This window comes from Cryptomeria japonica, chromosome 3 (assembly GCF_030272615.1).
Source record: "Cryptomeria japonica chromosome 3, Sugi_1.0, whole genome shotgun sequence".
Taxonomy (NCBI): Eukaryota; Viridiplantae; Streptophyta; class Pinopsida; order Cupressales; family Cupressaceae; genus Cryptomeria; species Cryptomeria japonica.
In genome coordinates this window covers 994,345,697-994,365,540 of record NC_081407.1, presented here as the reverse complement: position 1 = coordinate 994,365,540, position 19,844 = coordinate 994,345,697, and positions in this window count along the sequence as shown.

Sequence of the window (19,844 nt, the reverse complement as noted above, 5' to 3'; positions counted from 1 at the left end):
AATTTTCATGACACCTCTTCGCCTACAGGTGCAGGTAATAATCATAAATTAGCATATTATAAACAAAAGGTTCATGATAGAGTCAGGGCCATGGCCTAACATAGGCTAAACAGTAAAACAAGTACGAAGTCATGTAGAAATTCTTGCTTCCAAGAATATTACTCAAACTCTCATGAAGTCCATCTGCAATCATGCTCGCCCAGTCAATGTACCTGTTTTGGTCTAAAATTACTTGGATAAAGAAATACATCCAATCCTCCCAAAATAAGGCTTGTTGACTACCTTTAACCTTATGCAACAAAATCATAATGTCCCTAACCTCCTTTATAATATGTTCCCGGGTTAAAGGTTTTGGAAGCCTAGAACCTCCCTTTTAAAATTTCAACAGCCAATTCCTAGCTATAACACTTCTTTATTGGGGTTTCTTCTCACTAAAATAGTCATAGGAAGTGGTGATGGTCCAGTTTTCATAGGCTTCTCGGGCAAAAATTTTAAACACGGACATAATAGTTTCTCTTTTTACATTCAATAATACTCCACCATTGGCATCCCTAATGCACATGTCGATCACATCATGCCGATTCATACATTCCAAGACTAGTTCCGGACATTGTAGAGCAGGCGGGAAAACAACAGCTTCTATAAGACCACTATCTACAATCCTTTGCATCATGGGAGAGTTGGAAGGGTTTCTATCTCTTTCCATAAACTCCAGAAGATCAGCATGAACTAGAGATGTATCACCAAACTCTAAGAGAGAACTAATGAGATTGGCTTCGGCAACTATTTTGGGAGGTACAGGCCTCATTTTGACAATGCAGCTACTTCAACAATAAACTACAAGAAGCAAATAAACCCAGAACCACCATAACAAGTAACTGAAGAAATCTTCTTTTCTATATGTGAAATGAAAGAAATGGTGTAGACTGAACTCACCTGTCATAAATTGCACCGCTTCTGAGCTTGAGAAGCAAAGAATTACCTTTCCTTTGCTAAATTGTTTGTTTTTTAAATTTGGCTTTTCAAGCAGGTTTTAAAGTACTTTTCTATGATTAGCATGAAATTTGGTGACACAATCCCCATACAGCTTATGTGTGAGAGATAACTTTGAAAAGACAATTCTTGACACGTGCATTAATTACACATCACTTTCATGAAATCACCTATCAAAGTAAGGATTACTTTCCATCTTGAAAAGTTACGGCCTGCTCGGAAAAGCGCTTCACGTGCTTGGAATATTTTTTCATTGAACAATGATGTCCATCTTGCTTGATCTTTAAGCCTAGCGGCTGAAAACATCGAACCACAAAACCGCTAAACCGTTGAACCATAAAGGTTTAGTAGTTCAATGTTCAATTTGAAAAGCACAAAGGACTAAGACATTCGGACCCCAACAAACTTGACCGACTAATGACCTCATTGAACTAATGTACCTACGAACCTTTGAACCTAACCAATTGGTTCAACGAAGAAAAGGTTCAGCCTTTAATTACATGACTTACAAAATGGGGTCAAAAGACAAATACGATTTAGACTACAACCACGGGAAACTTTTAAAACAATAAAAAGTCTGCAAGGGAATAAAATTTACATAGGGAAAACAAATGCGGAATACAGGAGTAACAACTGCTTAGGTGGTTGCAGGCCCCTTCTTAACGCACTCTCGTCTATTTCCATTCAAAAAATAATCGTTGTTAACATTAAAATTTGATTAACAGTGTTCCCGCCTATTTGATTGCTTTGGGCAAAGAAAATGGCAGACGTCGGACATCTACCCAGCAATCATCATTTAATGCTTTGTAGCTGTCATTTAATACCTTGCAACTGAGATAGTTTTACAGCATTTCCTACTTTATTGTCTTTACCATTCATTTGTTAAATTTTCATATTAAACATGTGATATTGTCAATTTTTTTCACTTCCCCTGTTTCGATATTACAAATAAAAACAATTTTCCATGTTGTGTGGCTTTTTTCCAATCTGGATGGGCGAAAACTATTTTTTAATCTTTATTAGTCAATCATAGCATGCAGTAATAAAGATCGGTATAATATAATCACCGCAGAGGTATCTTGCACCAAAATTATCCACGTAAACACAACAAACACATTAATTAAGAGTGTAATAGTGTTCTCTTTCAAAAGTCTCCTTCAGAAAAATATTATGTTTCACTTAGCTTTGACATTTTGTAAATATAATTTTTATCACAATAGTCAAAATAAATTCAAGCTTTTGTCAAATTTGTTTTAATTTTTTATATTTAGTTATTTTTATTTATGTTCATATGTATAACTAATGTATAACCAATACCATTGAATAGATGCTATGCCGCTCCCACACCTACTCCCCAATGACTCTCCTGCCTCCAGCTTTTCAAATGTGCTTGTTGTTGCGCTGACCGGTAATGGCTCTTCGCTCCCCTCTGTGTTGGGTCATGACTCTTTTGCCCGGGTTGGAGTTGCGGCTACTGCTCCACGCTCCTCTTCTAAGCTGGTGCCTCAGTCTATTGTTGGTTGGGTCCCTGGAGGTTCCCACAATGATGGTGAGTTTCCTCCACTCGTGGCTGCTACTTCTAGTGCTGGCGTTGTGGTGGCTCTATCTGCTACATTGGGTGATTTTGCTGCTGCAGAAGGTCTTCCTACGGTTTTGGGTACTAATGTTGGGGGTTTGGATGCCAAGATCCCCCTTGGTGGTTTTGTTCCTCCCAAACCTGGTGTCTCTAATCCAGTTCTGGATTGGGATACCTTAGCGACTATTGCTAGTGCTAGTGACGACCTTCCTGCGGGTGAGATTGTTATGCCCAGACCCTTTGCTGGGAAGCATAGCTTTGCCCGTGTGTCTAAATATGTTGCCTAGCCTTCTAGGGGGGTTTGTCCTCTTCCTTGTGCCAAGACCTCTGTTGTTGTGGTATGTGGCCATGAGGTTATGGAGAATGTGGACTTCTATCAACGCAGCACTCTGGTCTGCAAATTTACTAGGTTTTGGCCTTCCCTCCCGAACCTTCATCGCTGGGTGAGTGATTCTTGGAAGCCCCATATTTCTTATGGCATTGAGCTTTTCCCTTGTGCTAAGGGGTTTTTTGTTGCTTCCTTTGCCTCTACTCTTGATCATGATTTGATTTTGGGTAAGCTATAGCCTTGGGAGGATCACTCTCTCTCCCTTAAGCCTTGGACTCCTTCCTTCAACCCCCTTATAGAATCTCTCTCTATTCATCCAGTTTGGGTCTGCCTCCCCAATCTCCCCCTCCATTTATGGGAACCTTCTTATTTTGAGGCCATCGGTAACTCCATTGGCAGCTTCTTGAAGGTTGATGATGACACGTTCTCCATGGGTCATTCTACCTTTGCTCACCTATTAATTGATGTTGACATATCACTGGCCCTCCCAAGGGATGTGGTTCTTATGGTCGTGGACAGGCCTTGGACTCAACCGCTGGATTATGAGGGCCTCTCGTTTCGTTGTTGAAGGTGTTTCTCAATGTGTCACCTTGCTTCTGATTGTTCTCTCTCTCGCCGCAAAGGTGTTGCTACTTGGTGGAAGGATGCTACAAATGACCACTTGACAATTAATGCTTCAAATTCTGTTTCGGTTGATTCATCTCAAGATGAGGTGCCCCTTACTACTGATGAAGCCTTGGTTGATGTTACTGTTGTTGCGGCCCCTTCTGCCCCCTTGGATCCTCATGTTGTTGCTCTTGTTTCTCACTTTCACTCTTCTCTTGGCATCTCTTCTCTTGTTGTTGCTCCGCTGCAACAGCCTGTTGCCGCTCTGCAACAGCACTCTGGTTGTGACTCTGCAAGGTATTCCCCGCCTGTTTCTTCTTTGAAAGTTCCTACTGATAGTGTTGCTTGGACGGTTGTTTGTCATAGGCGAAAAGGTAAATCTAACCACCTTTCCCAAGGCCTCCTTTCTCAAGATTCAGGGTTTTCTCCCCTCTCTTGATTTGGATTGGGTGTTGATGGTTTGACAGGTTGGTTAGGCTGGTCCGACTTTGTCCTTTTGGGGTTTGCACCCCTGCTTGGTCTTTAAAATTTGATAGCCTTTGGCTTTGTAAAGGGTCGGCGCCCTTCTTAACGTTGCTTTGTTTTAAAAACAATTAGCAATAGTTATCGCTAATTGTAGAGGGATTATGGTCCTTGTTAAGGGTCGACGCCCTAGTTAACGCTGCTTTTTTAATCAAAAACTAATCATGGTAATATTATTTAGATTTCATGTAGATGTACATGAAAGAATGATAATGATGACATAAAACTCATTTAGATAACATTATAAGACAATCATGTAGATGTACATGAAAGAATGTTAATGATGACATAAATCTAATTATTTAGATAACATTATAAGACAAACATAAACATCACATTTAACATAATAGATATGAAAAATTATATAAAAATATCGAGCATACTTATATAATATAAATATTTTCAATAATTGTGTTTCTAATCTATAGTTACCTTTAATATATCTACTCAATATTTGCATAAAAATAAATTCATTAGAAAACTAGATAGAGAGATAAAAATACATCAAACCAAAAACACATTATCTATAAGAAAAACATGGTATGCCTATAATTGTTGGATACAATGATTTACAAAACCTTATCATAAGTACTACTAATACAAAAGACTAATATAAGACTAATTGCATTACAACCAATATAACCATTTCTTTGTCAAACATGTGGTTTAAGGATTATGTATTATGTTATAATACATGCCAACATGTAAACTCAAAAAAAATTATGATACGGTGTTGTATTGTGACATAGAAAAACGGTAACAAATTAAGAGTTTTATGGTTGTTGGATAGTTTTAAAGTTATAAAATATTTTTAATTAAATTTTGATGTTTAGAAGAGAAAAAAATGTAAAAAAGATGAACAACAACAATGTGTTATATGACTTGTTTTCAGGGGAGGTGTGGTGGGGAGGTTTGTTAAACAGAGATCTCTTCGTATTTGACTCAGTGCCAAGATCAGTTTTCCTTTCCTTCATCTATGGTTTGGGATATGCTTCTCCTCACACCTTTTTTCATTGGGTTCAACAATATGCACATCAAATAGGAAAGCCATTGGCTTCAATCGTAATGGCAAAATTCAGGATTGTTTGGAAAATATTTGAACATGCTCAGGTTGATCCTCACGGCTATCAATTGTTGTTTCCAATTCCAACGGAGGTCGCCTCATCTCAAGAATCAAGAAATGTAAAATGAAGGTTTCTTTGGCTGGGGTGGCGGGTTAATGTTGTTAGAAGTAGGGTAGATTTGAGCATGACAACTTCAAACATTGAAGTTTTTTTGATAATCTTGCTCCATTATTTGTAAGGGGTTAGTTTTTTGTTGTCCAAATCGGTTAAGGATTTGTGCCATACAGCCACTGTTCAAGGCTTTTTTAGTTTTCCTCCATTTCAAAGATCCCATGATCTTCCATAAATGGGGGTTTCTCTTTCAGAAATGTATCTAGTAGAGGTTAGGAGGTGGTGTCATTTCCTATTAAATAGTATATGTAAATCTATGTAAATCTTCAATTATATTTAATATATTATAGGCCATGGCCTTTTGATCAAAAAAACAATGTGTTATATGTAAGATACAATACTATTAGTGATAAATCATCATATAATAGTGCATGATGCAAAGAGTACACTCTCATCATTATTTTAGGTCCTGTATAAAATCCAAATCTTAATACTCATCAAATGGTTGATAAAATGTGATATATTTTGGTTCTAAAAATTTATAATTTGAATTTATAATAACTCTAGTACATAAAATTAAAAAGTGAAATTCTAATAAAGTGATAATTTTTTTTGGATGTTTTTGTTGATGAAAACCGACATTGTAATAAAACCCTAAAAAGGCCAACTTTGTTTGGTGCCCTAAAAATGCATGTTATAAGCGGCTGGGATGCTTAAGGCATGGTGATGTTGATGTACTAATTTTGCTGGATAATAAGAAAGATTGGACGGTTGTGTATGGTGGACGTAACCCATTCTGGGTGAACCACGTTAAATCTTTGTGTTATATGTGTATTGTTTTATTTCTTTATCTTTTGTATTTAAATCTACATATAATTGTTAGTTCATATTTTCTTCGGATCTGCTTGAAACCCTAACGCTTTGGCCAAAGAATTCCTCACCCATTACTTCAAGCAAGAGTCGTATGTCCACCCACTTCATTGCTCTATTTGGTAAGCTGACCATTAATTCTATTCCCATACCTTTTCCACAATGTTAAATAATAGAATGACTATCTAGGTTATTCTCATCCACGGATTATCCTAACCACAGGATTAACCAAATCAATCATCCCTACATTATAAACATACACTACATACACTTCATAGCATAATACTATCCTAGCTATTATATACATATACGTAATTCTATATCATAAGGAATATCAAGTTTCTATCAACTCAAGGATGCATATCCTACCAATAATTCAATTTAAATCATTATTTTAAATCAAGCTTATGCAACAACGTAACTTGTATATAACATTACTCAAAAAGAAGGTAGAATCCTCATGCATGTATTATATCTTCCACACAAATATGGATTCCTCTACATAAACACGCAAGTTTCACATATTATCCACTAGCATAAGAATTCATTCTCTCTCTCTCTCAATGGTAGCCACTAACCCATTCTCTCTCTATATGTGAACTATTATCTATCTCTCACCAATGAAAATCTATGAAGACTATGAACAATAAGCAAAATGAAATGGAATTATGAAAACGTAATGGCAAGATGGGTGATGCGAGAGATGATATGATATCCAAAAGATGAGATTTGCTCCTCTATTTATGCATAAGTTTGAGAGACTTAATGCTATAATTAAGTTCTCTACTTTTCCACAACTCTATTTCTCATTGCCACCACTAAGACTATGTGGCTACTTTCTAACTATATGGTCAACACATAACAGTCCAACAAAATACTACTACAAATCATCCCTAATATTATACTTAGTCAAATATGATTAATTATCATTAATCAATTACCTAAACAATTAGACTTTTATCTCTAATTACCCCATACTAATCGACTTAGTCTACTCATGCTAAGAGTATAGTTGTGCTTACACACAGATATTTGCATTATTAAATGGGTCGATGCTTGGTCAAATGTATTGATCCCCATAATGCATCTTATCCTATAAAGTGGGGGGTCGAAGAACACATAGACAGTTCATTTGAGAAATATTCAAATAGGTTCCCTTTTGTAAAAAAAAATCAAGTGTTGTTATCCTTCATCCACCATGTTCCCACCATATACTGCAAGTTTCAAAACCCTAAGAAAATTATGTATATGGTGAAACTTGCAGTATATGGTGTTTTTTCCTATTTTCTAGTTTTTATACAAATCTCTAGACTTTTTAGTGGACATCTAGACTTCCTATTAATCTAATATTTGGTTTTAGTGCCAATTCCCAATTAAAAGCTCTATAAGGTGTATCACTTTTTTAATTATTCCATTTCTCTTTGTTCCACCCCTAGATTGAGGCATTTCTCTCACCCTCTATTCCTTTACTCTATTTTGTCATATAATTTCTTCAAACTCTATTGAGCCCTTCCTTCATTTAATCTTTGTTCTTTCCCTCCTCTATGGGATCCAAATATTTGTCCATCCTATTGATCCCATACCCACTTCTACAAAATTTTCTTACATTCTCTTCCACTTCCCTTTTATGGACTTTTCTCTTGCTACTAAGCATTTGACTATATTCTCTTTTATAAAAAGATCAAATTATAATTTCTTAAAATAGGGTGACATCTAAGAGATGGGTCGTAAGACAAGATTTAATATAGGTTGAACTTAATATAATTTCAATTCTAATTTTATACATGGACAACATTTAGATTTACACTTAGAAGATGGGAATCATTGCATGATTAACATGGATCGGATAGTTACATAGCCAAATTTAGAAACCCTATAATCTCGTATAGATAGAATGAAGTCTAGACTAAGTCAAAATGACATCAAAAAAATTTCTTACAAAATCTCATTAATATTTCAACAACCTTAAAAAATGCTAGCTAAAACTGAAAAAATAAATATGTTTTGGGATATAAATTAGGCTTGTGTACCAAATGCTCGTGCATCAACTTATTTCTTCTTGGTGACATGTGTCAATTAGAGATTTACTCTATGACATCCATGGTCAAGATTTTACATGGGTGTTGATGGTTAGAAATTATTAAGACTTGGAAACAAAATAGGCTTCAATATTACAAAGGAAGCTAGTTTCAAAGGATAGTCTTGATAGATAAATTCATGTGATGGGACTCTAAGACTTAATATAATTAATTCAATAAATAAGCTCACATACTCGAATATTAAATACAAAAATCATGAATTCAATTTTATAAACCTTTCTTGATGTCTTGGACTCCCCAAATTCCCTATCAAGTCCTTATGGACTTAAAACATCTATCAATTTATACTATACTCATCTTGAAAATGTAGAACTTTCAATCGATACCAAACATGTCATGATACCAATTCTTTCAATATTACTATGAATCCTATTTCCTAGAATGACCAATGAAATGTGATATTTCCTGTGTGAATGTGACACATCTCAAACTCACTCAAGTTTTTGCAATGTCTTGATGGACCTCTTTTTCTTGCATAGTTGAAGAAGGGCTATATTTCTCAGTGATGATAAAGCATCTGAAACCCCGTTGGGTTTTTGCAACATCCAAAAGGTATGGCTTTATTTGCTAAATGATAAAAAAGTTTTAAAAATGGTTATAATATCTCGGTAGAGAAAATACTAGGAGCTAATAGTTTATTGAAACATTGCTCAACTTGTAAGAACATGGCATGGTCATACCAACCCCACCATGTCATTCTTATAAGATGGATTTGACTCATTTGAAGTTATCTTTTGTAGTCTTGAAGATCTCTATAGAATGATTTCAATGTGAAGGTTGAGGAAGTTGTCTAGTTCAAAGCATATGTATGTTTATAAGGCTTGAATTCCAAGGAACGAACGAAGGCATGCATGAATATCAAACTATAATACATTGTAATATATGGCACTTTTGTTGTTGTAAGATTATTTGCATGTTAGTAAAGGAATATTACTATATTGTGTTTAGATTTTTATATTGTTTCTTGGTTCAATAATTTTTTAATCGTTAGAATTATGTCAATTCTCTTGGTTGAACTAAGTCATCTAAGACTTATAACAATCCTACAAACCACTTATCAACACAATAAAATCTTTCTTTTGATCCTGCTTCAATTTCACTACCTTACATCTCAATTCTAGGCAAAAGATCTTCTATAAGTGATTTCAAAGTTTTTTCTTGCATTTCTTTTGCACATATTCCAAAGGAAAAGAGAATTAATTTAGATGCAAAAATAAACACATATATGTTTGTTGGATATAGGGAGCAATCCAAGGCATATTGATTACTAGATATCTTTATAAATAAATGTACGGTCAATATCTAGATGTAAATGAGAAAATAGTAAATACCATATTTGAGTGAATGTTAATTCTACATATAGTAGCATATGAGTATTTAACTATAGAACAAGTGTTGGTGCTGAAATCAAATAGAGAACATTAGAAGGTACAAATACAAAGGGCAATTTGGTGGAGAAAAGAGTGAGCATTCTTAGTCTTTATGACAAGATTCAAAATTGATGGAGAAGTGATTGATATGCAATCTTCACAACAAGATTAGGTTGACTATACACCAACATGGTACTTTACCATAATGAAAGATGATTGGGAAGATGAATTTCCAAATGCAATGTAAGGTTGGTTCATGTGCACAACTTATGCAAGGTGTTGAGTAGGTACGCTTTTCTCTAATTCTATTGTCTTATAGTTATTTCGGCTTGGGACTTTTATATAGACCAAAGGAAAGCTTGAATATGAAGCTACAATGAAAGTGGAATTTAATGTCTTAATAAAAGAAAGACTCAAGTGTTGTCAACATGGTCCCCAAAGGAGAAATTCATTGATTGTAAATGGATTTATAAAGTCAAGTGTAAATAAAAAAATAGATTGCTTTATTATTAAAGCTAGGATATACTAGAGAAAATTGAGACTATGGTTTAGATTGCAAATCAATTCATTGATACATGCATGCCTTTGCATTAAAAATATATTCTTTTTAACTACACTACCCATCCTAAACTATTGCATTAAATACACAATAGATCTTTAATTAAAAAAACTAAAGAAAGCAATTAAAATTCTATGTCAAGACATCCTGCATAAGGGTCATTTCAAAGATTTCTTGTGAAGGTTTGTTGTACATGTAATTGCAACCTACTTCTCCTATGAGGAACCTAGGAAGGACAAGGTTCTAAAGCCTTTTCAACAAACCCTTTCAGTTAATATCCAGTAATTAGGGAGCTCCATTAGAAGAGTGTACTTTGAGGCATTCTATCAAATAGTTCAGGTGCCTTGTCCATGGTTTCATATTTTGTATATGCTACAATTAGATTATTCCATGGGAACAAATTTCTTAGATGCATTTTTGTCAAACAATTCACGTGCCTTGTTTATGCTTACACATTTTACATGCATGTCTCTAAGGGTGGTTACAGCTACAACATTTGCAAAATTCCTCTATCAATCATTCATATACAAAAAAATATTATAATATCAAATAAAAATTAACTAATTTAAATTAATTAATCATAAATATTAATCAATTAAATAAATTGATTAATATATATTGAATGGGTTGTACTATTAAATTATACTTGATATTAATAATAATTATTTAAATTATTTGAATTAAATGTATATTTGATTTTAATATGTTGAGAGGCATTCTACAATGATCTTTTAGAGAAAGAAATATTAAATAAATATGTGACTGGAAAATAAATTCTTATCTTATAGAAAGCATAATGACTTTCTTTATAGAAAGCAAGAGAAGCCCTAATCTATAATTAAGAAACCTACAAAAATATAAAGAAACTGGCTTCGACCCATAGTTCAAACGGTTGGTAAGGTTGTGCCAAGGCTTTGGGTTCTTCCCATGCAAGCCCAAGGTTCAACTCTCACTAGTTGGGTTTACCTAACGGCTAGGTTGTTTGAGCATGCTAATTCATCCATTGAGGTATTCTCGCCTCAGCTTGCCCCCTCTATACCTGAAAATTCGATGAAAATTAAGACCAAGGCAAGGTGTGGTTGGGTCACTGGATTGAGTCGTTGGGTTATCTCATGATATTAAAAAAAACATAAAGAAACTAAATAAAGCTCAACTAAGTGAACTTAAGCTAAAACACATGTTTCTAAATATAGAATGCTCTAACAAAATATACACATAAGAAATATAACAATCTATATTAATCTTCAAAGAAGAGATCCATCCACACACAAAAGACTCCACTGTAGTAGGACTATGACAATATGTGTGTACTTGTAAAAAAAATCATCATTAAACTATTGTCTCATGTCTCTAATTTATAGAGAAATGAGAGGGGGACACCACAAATGGTTTCCCAAAATAATGTCATCGACCATGTGCTCGCAAAGGAGCTTCTTCTTCAAAAGCTCCTTTTTGTTCATTTCATCAAACCCATGATCACCATGTCGATGATTGTCCCCATTTTCAAAATTCAATAAAAGAACTTATCAATAGTGGTAAAATTCAAATCATGGATGACAATCCTTCTTCTTATAATAATAACTCTTGTCCTCAATCTAAAAACAATAAGCTTACACCTATTGATGATCAAGAAAGATTGGCTACTAGAATCGTTTGGAGATTGAAGTATGACAAGAATATTACTTTTCCTTTCCTTAGACCTAATTACAATTATAATCATAATAAATATGATTCACATTGTCTTTTTCATACTTGTTATTCTCATTCTCTTGGAAAGTGTAAAGCATTTAAGGAATTTGTTCAAGAACAATACTATCGTGCTCGTATATGTCTTTCAACAGATCTTGCTCTCTTTCTTGGTGAAAAGGTAGTGCCTTAGCACTCTTCTCACCTCATGTTGCTTCTCACCCTATGACACAAGTGGTTAACTTAATTGGGGGCTCTTTGTCATTAGAGGTGGTGCTTCTTCAATTTTAAATATTTTGGGGTAGCAACATGATTTCTCCCCTATCTTTCTTTTTTCTAAGGTTTCCCTATTCCCTTTATGAATTGCATTATTCCTGATTTAATGTCCTTTCTTGAATGGAATTATCCATCATGTGAGCACATGTTTGTTCCTTGGATGATATCTATTCCTTGCTTGGAACGATGCATCTATTATGAATAATCTCTCCTTAGAGAACTTTTGTGAACCTTCTTCTTCCTCTTTGAAAATTGCCTCTTCTTTTATGTTGTGTTATTCATAACTTTATGTCCTTTCTTCCATAGAAGTTATCCTTCATGCAAACACATGTTTGTTCCTTGGTTAGGATCAATTCCTTGTTTAATATGGCACATCTCTTATGAATAAGCTCTCTTTATAAGATGTGTAATTTTCCTCCTTGCTTGGGGGGCAAGGATGGCTTTTTCTACCTCTCTCTTTCTATCTAATATATCACTATTCCCTTTAGGGGTTGCATTTTTCATGTGTTGATATCCTTTATTGCAATGGTATGTCTCTTGTGATAAATCCCTCCTTAGGGAAACATGTGATCTTTGTTTATTTCCCTCTCTCTCTTTGAAGATTACCACTTCTTCTGAGATGCATTTTACATAAACTAATGTCTTTTCTTGCATTGGATATTCATTCATGTGAGTATATTGTGAATTTCCTTATGCCTAATCTCTCCTTAGAAGATTGTGTAATTCTTCTCATTGTCCTTACACTTGGGGGGCAATGATTTATTTATCTCTCCTCTCTAAGTATCCACTTTTCCTTTGTGGAGTGATGTTTGTTCATGATTGGGTGTCATTCCTTGTGAGAAGTTATTGTTTGCCCAAGGATTCTCTCTTATACAAGATAATTCCTTGGCTACAACCTATTCTTCACTTGGAATTGTACATCTACCATAAACTTATTCATTTAGATTGGGTTAAAAGAGTGTCATCCTTCATTAAGAATCCCTTTCACCTAGCAATAGGCAGCAGGTATGAATTCTTGTTCTCTTTCTTTTATTTTGATAGAAGATGTTATGTTTGTTCAAAATAGCTCCTCTTGGAGGTAGATGTCTTTTGAGCAAAGATCTCTTCTCCTCCAAGGATCTTCTTTACACTTGCTGCAATATATCTCTTTTTCTACTATCTATCCTTGCTTGAATAATATTCCCTCTATAGCTTGGATTTATGATATTGTTGCCTAAAGGGTATCTCCTTGGTGTTGGTAAGGTATCCTTGTTTCTAAGCTTCCTTAAGATATCAACATAAAACTATGTTGACATCTTAAGAGGGGGGGAGAGGGGGGGGATCCACATCGCTCCCTTTGTACTATGTTGTACTATACTCTTGCATATAATTTTTGCATGTCTTAAATGGGGTGTTCATTCTCGGAACCAAAGTAAAAAATCTAAGAGTGAGATGATTCACACTCAAAACCAGACACAACATTTTATATATCTTAGATGGGGTTAAACATCACCAAAACCAGAGCAAAGACTCTTAAACAGGATGGCCTCAAAACCAGGCATGTATCTGCCACTTGGCTTTCACATTTGCACACACATTCGCCCCTTGGAATTTGCATTTACATTAAATGTCTTAAACAGGTTAAAGCACACTCAAAAATAGAGCAAATACTCTTACACATGGTGCTATACACTTGAAACCAGACATCACTTGCACGGAAAAATAAAGTGTGCACGGAAGTAACGGCGAATGGGAGTAACGGTAAGGGAAACGACAAAGGGGATGACTTGAGGGGCCCACACCAGCCACCTAAGCAGTCAAAGCTTAGTGTGTGTTGTTTAAGCCATCCCTTCACAAGGTGTTGGGCAATTAATTGGGAAAATTTCTCTCAAGCGATAGGTGTGATGTGACTTCATTGACAATCAATCCAATTAGGTCTACAAAGTTTCATGACTTCTCCAAATTGCATGGCATTAATCTGCCAGACGTGGTGTTAAGAAGCATGCAGCTTGTGGCGACATCCCCCTTCCAACATACAACTCCACTTTTGGTGTCATATCCCCACATACAAGGCATGGAGGAAATTACAAGAATAGAATGTGGCCTTTTGGCGACTCGGTCTACTTGCCACTTTGCAATAATTACATATTCAATATCTCTTGCTCTTTGTTATGCTACACGCCACCAACAACTATGATGACCGAGTCAAAGAGCTTCTTCCAAGGCATTTTTATCTCAAGATCTCCTCCGATAAACAATGAAAGCACATGATCATTTGGCATCAAACCACTCGAATTGATCATTCCAATTAGTTCTTTGAAAATGTCAAGTTTAAAAATTAGTGATTTTTTAATCAACTAGTAGGAGCAGATTTTCTACACAACAAACCTTGATGCATTGTAAAAAGCATTAAGTTATAAAGTGCCAAAAATTAGGGAGGGTCACCAAATATTGAATCAAAGTGGGTATCTTGAGTTGTGCCTACGAGCATTTATGTGGGTTGTGTCATGAATACTTCCAAACCTTTATTTACTTGAATCTCTTAGAAGGATATCTTGAGTCATGCCTTTGAGCACTTCTACACCTTCTTGAGCAATATATGGGGATGAACAATGTAGTCCATGACATGCATTGAAATCTCAATACTCATTGCTACATATGAATCCTAAAATACTTCACAGAAAGCATGAGTGATTTATTGCAACAAAATATACATACTAGTTTTAGCATTGCAGGTTTGAAAACTAGTATGATGACAACTAGTCTTTCGACCATGTACAAACTTCAAATACATTGATATCACTTCCTGCACATCCAGAATGGGAAGTCATCTTGCACACATTTGTGGTGTTGTTTAGCAAGTGTGGATCATCTTCAACATCTAATGTTGGGCATCTACATGCATCACATTATAGGGGGCTACATAGTCTCTCATTTATTTCCTGTGGATGGGATCATTTGTTGTACTAGTGCATAGAAGTAGTCCTTGAATGGATATTATGAGTCCTTATATGGCCTATCTTCTTTACTTGTACATTCATTATTGTATCATTTCTCTTTTGGAGAGGAGTTTTGTTCCCACTGGGTTTTCTCCTTTACTCTTATTTATGAGAAAACTTGTACATGAGTACCTAACATGACCTAGTAGTTGGGACCCGTTGTCATGCATACTTTGCTCCCTAAGTTGCACTTAAAGAGGATGTTGGCATAAATAGTAACACTATCAAACTAGTTGGCTATTAGCATGCCTAGAGATAGTCCTATTCACATTGCTTAAGTATCACCTTAGGGACTTTTGGCATTTTGGCTCACCTCATCTAGTTGAGTCGTGTCCTCACTTAGTGAGACATCTAGTGCTACACCCTTGCCACTTGCACATACACTTGTCAAGTGAGCTTATAAGTGTTTTATGTTTTGAGGGTTAGTCAATTGTATCCAACTTGTCTACCTCCTCATCCTTGCCTAGATATGCAAGGCTCTCAATGTACATTACTTACACTCTCATTGTAAATGATAGATATTACTATTTGTGCTAATTTGGTTTCACTTGTAAAAGGTGGTTGTGCATTCTAATTCTGGCAAATTCCAACAATAAGGTCTAACCATTCTTAACAAGAACTAGTTTGAGTAACTAAACATTGGTTTCTTAGTTTAAATTTATATGGGTATCAATAACAACCTAAGCCATTGATTATATGACAATTATGAACTAATAGGGTTTGGATAGCTCAAATTTTATGTATGCCAGAATTGATATGCATTTACAATACAATACATAGAAAGAGGTTTTAGAATGGAATAATAAATATTGAGAAGCCTACCAATACACACAACCCGAAACAATTGAAAGGGTTTGAGCATCTATTACCCTTCCATTAATACTCTCAATTGTAGGTTATTATAGCATTTAGCCTAACACTAGGGTATAAGATTTTAAAAACTATTTTAAATCAAAAAGGCAAAGGGCAAAGAGCCCATGTGGCTAGCATATAAAAGTAGGGGATCAAATCCTCAAATACATAGGTCCTCCATAGATATTCATTCATGGGGTTTATATTACTCAAAGGAGAAAGGGTTTTTCATACAAAGAGTAGGGATCAATCAAACCATGTATTTGACAAGCATCCTTAAATCCATTTGAAATAAAATTCTTTTACTGAACAATATTATAACCATTATCAAATGCATAATAAATCAAATTATAACAAAGTTGTAAGTCACATATCAAATCTTGTTAGGATTTGGTGTTGTACACCATTGCAAATTTTGATTTATTATAATGTTGTAATTAAATAACTATTTAGTTATGGTACATCTAGAAGATGTGTTTAGGCCACACTAGATAATTATTTGGAGTCTCTTATAAGTTGTATCGTAGCATTGGGTTAATTATTTTATGTGTGGGAGACATAGTATGATTATTTAATATTTGGAGAAAGATATTTGATAAATTAAAAACTTAATACCCAATGTTAAATGAAGGGTCAATCATTTTGTGAATTCATAGTTTTCAGTCACATTGTTTTACTTACTACTCAATTGTATTTATGTGTGGGAGACATAGTATGATTATTTAAAATTTGGAGAAAGATATTTGATAAATTAAAAACTTAATACCCAATGTTAAATGAAGGGTCAATCATTTTGTGAATTCATAGTTTTCAGTCACATTGTTTTACTTACTACTAAATTGTATTTGTGTGAGCTTGTGTCTAAAAATGCAATCATGTGTTTAGTGGTTAAAGTTCATTGGGTGAGTGAGCTATCATGTTATTGAGTCTTTTTAAAGAATGATATATGTAAAGCATCGCATGGGATGTAAAGGTTCATGCTTAGACATATGGAGGATGCATTACAAAGACTTGATATTTCAAAAATATTTATTTTAACAAGTATTGCTTTATTGTTAAATAATAGATGTCATATGTACTTTTGAATGATGGGTTTTTCTTTCTTAAAGAGTTTTTGAAGATATATCTTGTGTTATCTTATTACTTGTCTATTTGACCTATGCATTGGAAAGAGCTAACCAACTTTGAAACCTTGATATTTCTTACCTTTTGTCAAAGGCTTTGATAGGTTAGCAAACTTAGTGAACTTGTAGACGCACTTTTAACACTCCAACCTTTTAGAGAAATTAGATTTCAACAGTGCATTGAGATTTGCATCTTTTGCTTCTGGATTCAACTATGTAGGATTTTTTTGCATCGACATTTTGAATCACACTCTGTGATTCATCATAAGGATGAGAGAGTTGTAGGAGAAAAATGGTTAAAATTGCAATCTCATAAAGGTTAAAAAGGTGTGTGTAAGGAAAAAGGTAGCACAAAGTCCAAGGAGGTCAAATACAATAGATCAATGTCAAGTTTATATACAATAGAAAAACATAATTTTTTTATAAACACAATAAAGTGGATCAAATACAAATAGAAAAACAAATATTTTATATAAGACTCCCAAGTTTATATAACAAATACAATAAGTAGATCAATGCCACAATAGACCTCCTCTAGACTTTGTGCTACCTCTTCTCCTCCAACCTCACCTTTTTAACCTATATGGGACTGCAATTTTAAACAATCTTCTCCTACAGTTCTCTCATTCAGGATGAATCATGGAGTGTGTTTCAAAACGTTGACACAAAAAAATCTTAACACAGTTGAATCCAGAAACTAAAAATAAAAACTCCAATCTTTTCTTTATTCGTCAACACCCTCGACCAAATCCCAACTGTTTTAGATACTAAAACCATTTTCGGCACTTGTAAAGATTCAAAAACCAAAAGAACCGCCAAAACACGCTTAGAGGACTTTTGGGGGGTTTTGATTGATGACGTTAAGATTTTGGAGGGTGGATAAAGGCAAAATGCAGGACGAAAAATAAGATTTCTCAAAATTTTGCAGAGCCCTAACAGACCCTACGGTTAAAAACAAATTAATCTGGAAAAGTGTTAAAAGGATCCAGTGTTTACATATTTGGCATAAAGGTGCCATGCCTAAAATCGATTTCTTTCTGTAGTGGTTGTTTCAGAATCAGCAAATAGCTTGAGATAACATTTGAAAGGGGCTTGAGATAACAACATTTGAAAGGGGCCTGAGCTAACATTCTTTATGCCATTAGTGTGAAGAAAGTAGATATCACTTTTTGTGCATTGTGTCTACGTCAAAAGAAATCTGGATTTTAATTTTTTGTGATGCTGCACCTGTTGTTTTTACCCCTTCAAAAGAATAAGCCACGGATAAGTCAAAGAAGAAGAAATTTTAACGTTTATTTTGTGATGCTGCACCTGTTGTTCCCCTTGTTTTTTGGAGAAGCCACGGATAGGTCAAAGAAGAAGAAATTTTAACGTCCACGAGAGGTATACTCTTATAAAGGGTGCAATAAATCCTCTGCTTGCCCTTTACGATGAAAGGTCTCTTAGGAATTCTCTGTTTGTTGATGGTGTCTCAAAAGGGAACTCGAGCTGAGTTCGACGCGGAGGTGTCATCTTCCAAAATGAAAAAAACTATTTAAAGAACGCAGTGGGTTTGGTACCTTGGGTCTACCAACAACTATGTCGAAGCCCATCCTCGAGACTGGGTCTCTCTTTTGCAAAAGGAGGAGGCATCGATTCTCTAAGATTTTTGGAGTCTAAACGTTATTGTCAATGTGGTCAAATAGGTCACCATAGATCTATTGGTACCTCATGGCGGTGAAGGTTATCCAAAATTTTAAAACAGTTTACTAAGATTGACAGTTGACATATTCGTATGTGAACCAAAAAATTGACGAAAAAAAATTACACAGTTGAATTCAGAAACTACTGGTACTTCATGGCGGTGAAGCTTATCCAAAATTTTAAAACAGTTTACTAAGATTGACAGTTGACGTATTCGTATGTGATCCAAAATATTGATGAAAAAAATCACAGTTGAATTCAGAAACTACTGGTACTTCATGACGGTGAAGGTTATCCAAAATTTTAAAACAGTTTACTAAGATTGACAGTTGACATATTTGCATGTGATCCAATATGTTGATGAAAAAAAATCACACAGTTGAATTCAGAAACTACACTTGTTCAACATATTCGTAGAAAGCACAAGGAAGCTAAATCCTGAAACATTGGAGGATTTGGCATAATCCCAATAGTAACTTTTGGCTGACGATGTTTATACTCCTTTTTGCTCACTATGGCTCTATTTTGGAGTTGCCGAATTCTCATATTGGAGCAGTTGTTTACTGTCATAACAACAGTGAGGAAATCTTGACGTTTGAAGGAGAAATGGTTACATTATCAGTCATCCATGGAACTCAACGGCCTTTTGAATTTCCCAGGCTTCTTTAGAACATCAGTTTTTTGTGGTTTTGTATGTTTGGTGCTGATTGTTCCTTGTAAGTTTTGACCTCTCTATACTTCGTGCATAAATAAAATTAATGATACACATGCACCAATTTTACATATATATATATATATATATTTTAAATCTTAGTGGATGTCAACATCCAAGAAATGGTTGTTCGCAACAAGTTTTGCTTTGAGCAATAAATTTACAAAATGGGAAAGGCCCGCCACATTTTCGGTAAGATCGATTGGAACACAGTGAAAATGATAACTCTTTAATTATATCCCAGTTGTACAACATGCTGTTCAGTTCTGATTTAAGTAAATTCCACGAGACTCTTAATTCTCCACGATTAGATATTGAAATATGGCCCAACGCAGAAACATATACACAAATTTTAGATGTACTCTATTCCAGATATGCTCTAATTGTCTAAGGCAACATGTGGACTTGGATTAGAAAGTCTCGAGTTTGACCTAA